Source organism: Onychomys torridus, chromosome 7 (assembly GCF_903995425.1).
Source record: "Onychomys torridus chromosome 7, mOncTor1.1, whole genome shotgun sequence".
Classification (NCBI taxonomy): Eukaryota; Metazoa; Chordata; class Mammalia; order Rodentia; family Cricetidae; genus Onychomys; species Onychomys torridus.
In genome coordinates this window covers 55,613,010-55,619,732 of record NC_050449.1, presented here as the reverse complement: position 1 = coordinate 55,619,732, position 6,723 = coordinate 55,613,010, and the positions used below count along the sequence as shown (strand labels likewise).

General features: G+C 47.2%; 1 protein-coding gene across 2 annotated transcripts in view; it reads left to right on the top strand.

Annotated features, from left to right (window-relative positions):
• Positions 1-3,158: 3,158 nt before the first annotated feature.
• The window catches only part of Glce (glucuronic acid epimerase), a 67,251-nt gene continuing 63,686 nt past the window's right edge, over positions 3,159-6,723 (top strand). For both annotated transcript variants that reach the window (XM_036192437.1, XM_036192433.1), the window contains exon 1: positions 3,159-3,337. The gene's annotated coding sequence lies outside the window, so the exon portion shown is untranslated. The remainder of the gene's footprint in view (positions 3,338-6,723) is intronic.

Genomic DNA, 6,723 nt, shown 5'->3' with positions numbered 1-6,723 from the left:
AGGACTCGTTACTTCTAAGAGACTCATTGGCTCTGCAAATCCTCTCTTTAAACGATTGTGCACTGGTCCCTCTACACAAAGAACAGGGATCCATTAAGCTGAAGTGGTGTGCTCATAGAGCTATTTAGTTCACTGTACTGTGGCAGATCTTCCTCCAGGTACCCAGAAGGCAGAATTCCCCACCCAAATGGTCTGAGCCCACTCCTCAGGTCCATGTGGGCTTTCTCCTAGATCCTGAGGTATGCAGTCTTAGACGCTTTTCTCAGCTTTAAAAATGAATTTATTAGGGGCTGGAGAGATGGCTCAGTGGTTAAGAGCACTGGCTGCTCTTCCAGAGGACCCGGCTTCAATTCCCAGCATCTACATGGCAGCTCACAACTGTAACTGCAGTTACAGGGGACCCAACACCCATGGCAAAACACCAATGCACATAAAATAAAGTTAAATAAAAAATTTATTAGTGTGTCTGACTTGTGAATGTGTTCACACACATCCACACACATACTATGGCACATGTTTGGAAGTCAGAGGACAGCTTTCAGGAGTCAGTTTTCTCCTTCTGTCCTGGGTTCTGGCAGGTGCTTTTTATATGCTGGCTCCATCCCTGGACTTTCAAAGTGCTTGTCAGATAACTATTTCAGAGTTGGGAAAATGGGAACGAAGCTTGCATGTGTGAGCCCATAGAGTGGTAGCTACTTTGTAGTGGGGACCTGGACTGATGTACTAGTTACTTTACATATTGTTGAAGCAAAATCCCTGACAAAGGAAGGGTTTATCCTGACTCACAGAGAGGCCAATCCAGTATGGCTGGGAAGTGTTGGAGTTAACTGAAGTTTACTGACCACATGGCACTCAGCTTGGAAGCAAAGAGAGATTAATGCTTGCACTCAGCTGCCTCTCTTCCTGTATGTAGACTACCCCCCCCCCCCCCCCCCACGAAGTGGTGCCACTCACATTTTGGTTGGTTGGGTCTTCCCAGTGTCAATCAACCCTCACAGACGTGGGCAGAGACTTGCTTCTGGAGCCCATTAAGTTGATAATGTAATGATCACAATGGGCTATAGGATACATTTCGAGGAAGGCTTCTTCTCTATGTTCTCTCTCTTTAGCCTGCCTAGTTCTTGCAGAGAGCTCTGACACTCTCACCTTGTTAACAGAATTTTAAATCCCAAACTGGCCATCCAAGTTATTTACCAAGTACATTTGTCAAGGAAAAAGGGTATGCTGTTTTAAAGTTTCACAGTATGTTCGCTTGTTTTGTTTTTTATGTGTGTAGACATTTGGTAAGAGTACTTCCATGCCTAGCTTCCTCACAGCCCCTACAATTATTTGGATCGGTTCCGGTTTTCCATTTAACACCAGATCAACTCCAATTACCGTGGCTTGGTGTTTAAAGCCTTTCACTATCTGGGTACTTTCTGAGCTTGCCTCTCCCCTCCCCGCTTTACCTCTTCAGGAATCTATATACGAACTGTCCAACTTGCAGCCAGGCTCAGCTCATACGCTTCTATCTTTGCTCTGGCTGTTACTGTTTTCTCGGAAAGGCTTCCATTTCGGCCTTTCATTTACACGGGCAACATGCTATTCCCCCACCCAGCTCAAGCACCTCTCTTCCCTCTGGATTTTTCTAACAGCTTTTGTCGGAACCAATTTGTGGTTCTCACAGTGTGCAGTGGTGTGTGGACATTTTTCTTATTACGCACACGCTGTGGGATACGATAAGGGGCCATCAATATTCAACTATTTCAAACTAGGAGAGAGGACTTTAAAAAAAAAGGTAGCTAGAAATTAAAAGAACACAGGCAGGCGCTAAAGGAAGACACCCTTAGCATTGTCAAAGGGCTTCAGAGAGGCCTTGGGGAAAAGGTCCCACCAAATAGACCATTATTGTCTATTAGGGAAGAGGTCTTTTGAAACCGAGAGAGCAGCAGATTGTTCGGGCAAAAGCAGCATTGTAGTGGGAAAAATAAGCAAGGAGAAAGTGGAGACCACAAATACACTGTAATGTCCTCAAGAAGAGGACTTCCCGGAAGGGCAGGGCAGCCTGAGTGGGTGGTACAGGTGGAACAGTTTTGTTCTGTAAAGAATGGCGATGCTGAGTGTGTTTGGGAAGAACAGAGTTAGACACTGATAATGGGGGAAGCTGATTGAACCGTCTGCCTGGCTGAGATCCCGTGTACAATGGCAGGATTAACCTTGAGAGAGAGTTAGGGTACTTTTTACTGTGGGTAAGGGATGCCAGGGGAAGATGACGGTACAGGGTAGGCATAATAACGAGAGAAGGACCTAAGTGTGAGGGGAATGGCTGCCACTCTAAAGGAAAGGCTAGGAAAGCCCAATTTCTGAGGCCAGTCCAGATAAGTATCACCGTTTCCATTCATTCCTTTCGCATTAATTCAATGCCCCGCCTGTGCCAAACACTACTGGGCCCTAGGGTCCGCAAAGATACACGTTTCCGTGTGGATTTGGGATTTGTTAGGTTAGCACTCCAGGGAGATGTCGTTTCTACCCTTGTGGAAGACTTTTAAGTATAACGCACAAATGAATTGGAAGAGTCCTTTGTTAAGCAAGACGTACTGGGTTGGACCTTGAAGCCTGTCGCCCTATTTGGGGTAAAAAGGGAGAGGCCGAAATGTGGGAAATCTACATTAAAGGGGGAGACAGACGTGGGTAAACTGAGGCTGTAAGTCTTCAGGATGGTAGATGGGATTTCCTTGTTTACTTCAGATAGCTGTGTAAACAACGGTTAACAGCGCCTCAGTTTACCAGTATTAAGTTCAGCTTTTCGGCTAAACCAGGAGCCTCTACGGCGGCCGAGCAGGACCAAACTTTTTTGCCCAAACCGCGTCACCTAAACTACCTTGCAAACGCCCAGGTCTCCAGACTTCAGGTCAGCAACACCTTTGCCCGCTTGTTATTGATGAGAGGCGGGGAGAATCACCTTTTCTCTTTTGCAATTGGTCACAGTAAGCTGCGGGTCACGCCTCCCGCGCTGCCATCGCTGACAGGCTGCTGGGCCTGTCCCTCAAAGAGTCTCCGCCTCCCACCATGGGACCGCCCTTCACGAAGGCCCCGCCCCGTGACGGCCCCGCCTCCCGCGCCGCCGCTCACAGGCTTCCGGGGCTGTCACTCGGGGAGCCTCCGCCTCCCCCCTCCATGGCCTCGCCCCTCACCGTGGCTGGGATCTCGCGTGAAGAACCGCGGGCACGGCGGCGGCTGGGCTCCCCGGTAGCGCGCGGAGCGGGCGGGCTCTCTCACACGAGCGCTTCCTCGCCGAAGAGGCTGGAGCTGCCGCAGCGCAGGCCTGGGCCGCCGCGTCTCCGCCGACGCGCCTCAGGTGAGGGTGCTCGGCAGGTCGCGGCTGGGGAGGCGAACCGGGGCGGCCGGGGCGGCCGTGGCAGGCGGGCTCGCGACGGGGGCGGCTCCCGGGGCGGGGGGGATGAGCGGAGCTCCGAGTGCGGGGATCTCGGTGACGCGCCGGGGACTGGGAGTCCCGGAGCCCTTTCGGCTTTGGGGTGGGGGTGGGTGGCCGCTTAGACGGTCCGGGGTCTCTAGGGTCACGGGAGGGAGCGCTTTCCGTGTCCTGAGAGCCCCTGTGCTGGCATGGCGCGGTTCCGGGACGAGGGGACCATTGCTGGCGATCCTGGGCACTTGAGGGACGCAGTGTACAGTTTAGCCAGGTCCCGAGGGCACGGGAAGCCCTAGGAGCGGGGAGGGGTCGGCTTGGCATTCCTGAAGTCAAGCAGGAGGGTGTCAGGGTCCCAGGGACCAGTGTTTGTTTAAGATCGTCTCGGGGTGATAGGGCGATGCCTCTGTCCTTCCCGGGCAGGAACCGACTGGGTGGGTGTGGGTGGGGGCGGGAGCGTGCCAGGGGAGACCAGCGTCTGTATTGGGGCTTCTGCTTCGCCCAGAGGGGGGCGGTAACTGTGCGCGATGGTCCCCAGTCTTGTTTCGGGGCGACAGGGAAACGGATCTCGCCGTGTGGGCGCGGCTCAGCTGGCTCTGAGTCTCCAGGGGTGCCGGACCTGGGTTCAGGAGCCACTCACTCCACGGCATTGCTTGTGGTTTTCGGTATCTAACGGTTTCGATCCGGTCCCTTTTCCTTTAGAAGAGATTTGACTCAGTGCTTAGTTGGAAGATTGATCGGGGCAGGCGCCTAGTTGGAGACACAGTGGGCTTGTTCTGCTGTTTCTTTTCTTTGCCCCGGGATCCCTTTGGGGACGCGCTGTTGTCGCCTGAGCTCTGAGCTCCGGAGGAGCGATACCCGACTTGTGCATGCTGTTTGGATGGGGGTTTGTTTTTTGGCAAATATCCGAAGGTTGAGAGAGGATTTAGCAACTGGGGTAGGGGCGGCTGTGCGCTTTTGGCTTTCTGTTCTAGTCTTTGATGATCCTGCATGGTTCAGTCTGTCCTGAATTTGCCAGCGTCTTAGGCAGTCAGATAGTGCCAGGGAGTGTCTTTGTAAAGCATTTGTGGAAGAGGGGTAACTTCAATATATCTATAGTCTCAAAGCCAGATTTCTGCAAAAGCGGTATTGGCAACCTGTTAAGGATGGCCTATAGAGTCATTTTAGAGAATTCTGGTGCATCAGTTTTTACTGTGGTTTAGATCTTACAGAGTTCTTGATGACTCTGCCAGACTTAGGTGGAACTTAAAATGACTTCTATGTATCTGCCCATGAGTGGTTTAAAAATGTGTGTCAGAATGTCTGTGCATTTGCCTGACAGTTCTCCTGGTTAGGCAGTGTAATGTCACCTTAGTCTAAGGAAAATTCCTGTAAGCAGGAAACAAGATGTAAGCAAATTGAAATATGGCAAAGCAAAGAAGTTTACCTTGCCAGTCTTCCTGTCAGTTTTTTAAAAAGGTCATTCTTTTGCCTTGTAAATTAGAAAGGTTAGGAACAAAGTATTGAAGGTTTGCATTTTACAACCATAAAATAAACCAAGCCAAGGGAATGTATTGTGGTGCTAGTAGGGCTTGGGGTGGGATAGGTTGGTAATCATTTTCTCACACCGAAATACCCCATCGGCCATGTTTATGCCCATTAAAGCTGATCAGTTGAGCAAGTATTTGAAATCAAAGCCCCAAAAATTTCAAGTAGATCAACATCTTCAAACTCTTTTTTGAGAGAAAGACAAAATGACAAAGTAGGCAAAAGCCTGAAGCTTCAAATTCTTTTTTGAAAAGCTTTCAGATTTCTAAAGATGCATAGATTGACCCATCTGCAGAAACTGATCATCTGTTAGGTGCCAAATGCTGATCGGAGGTGCAGTGATTGCAGTAATGCATCCTACATGGAGAAGGAAGCAACAGATAAATAAAACCATTAAATTATGATGATGCAGAGGAAAAAATCATTGTCCTTAGGAACCAGCTTTTTTTCCCTTAGTAACGCCCGAGTAATAGTTGACAATTTGTTGTGATAACCAGCTCAGCTCTCTACCTTCAGAATTACTTTTCTTTTCAAAAATTAAATTATGATCAGTAGTTTGGGCTTTAAGTAAATGTCTCTTTGAAAACGCTTTTGTGATGTAAGCATGAAGAAAATCTGTAGCAACACAATTGGAACTTACTATGTTTGGAACTGTCTTTAGGAGGTGGATGCATGGTAGAGAGCTGTCTGATTTCATACTTTAATATTCCTTGAGTCTATTTCAGTGAGCAGCTTACATGAAAATTAGATAAGTCCAAAAATGAAAACATTTTGGACACTGCAAGTTTGTGAATTATACAGTGTTTGCAGGCTTTTGTCAATGTTTCCACATCTACATGTTTGTACTAATGAAAAAAAGATATTTCAGTTAACTAAAAGTTATGAGGGGAAGTGTGGACAAGTGAGGTGGGGAACACAGCAAAATAAAAAGTGTATTGCTAAATTAAAAACATTTCAAGATACTGGGTATTTGATTGTATATAAGGTGGTGGGGTGGGAGAGTGTTCTTGTGCTGACTTCAGAAAGACTTTCTTTGGTCAAATATAGGCATATTTAATATATATGTTTTTCTTGTGAGGCATATGAGCCATAAAAATAGTTTTATAGTTTCATTATTACAGTACTGGAAATGAAAGTACCGAAGTGAGTTTCAAATTATCATTCACAATTCTGGAATCGTAATATTATATACTAAAGCAGTTTCTAGAAAGGAAATTGTAAGGAGTGCATTCTTATGTTCACTGCACTGCTAATAGTGTGACCTTTGATAATTCTTAGTGTCCCAGGGTCTCAGTTTCTGTGTGTAAGCACATATGTAAATAATGGATGCCAATAATCCGTACAAACCTCAGTTCCACTGTTGGTACTGCATCAGTTTTATGTTACAGAACCTGCAATATTACATGTACAGAAAGCAGAGAGAGCATGAGTGGCTCATTCTCAGAATGTAACTAGTTCTTTATAATTTACATCTATATCTGATTTCAGACGCTTCTTTATAGAGATAGCAAGTATTTAATTCTAGAAAATACATTCATGAGGGTAAATGCTTTTCTTTGGATCATTTAGCTTTGCATATTACAGCGATCTCATTGTTTTTAGCATTTTTGTTTATTGTATCTGATCCCTTACTCCGTGGCAGAATACCTGTGCAATAACGTTACGTTCTTATTTAATTCTGGATAGAATGACAGCTCTGCAGTCATTGGCCCTAGGCTTGACCCTGTGCTCCATCCTTCTACGGCTTTCGACATAATGCAGATCTCATTGCTCCTTACTTAACACCCATT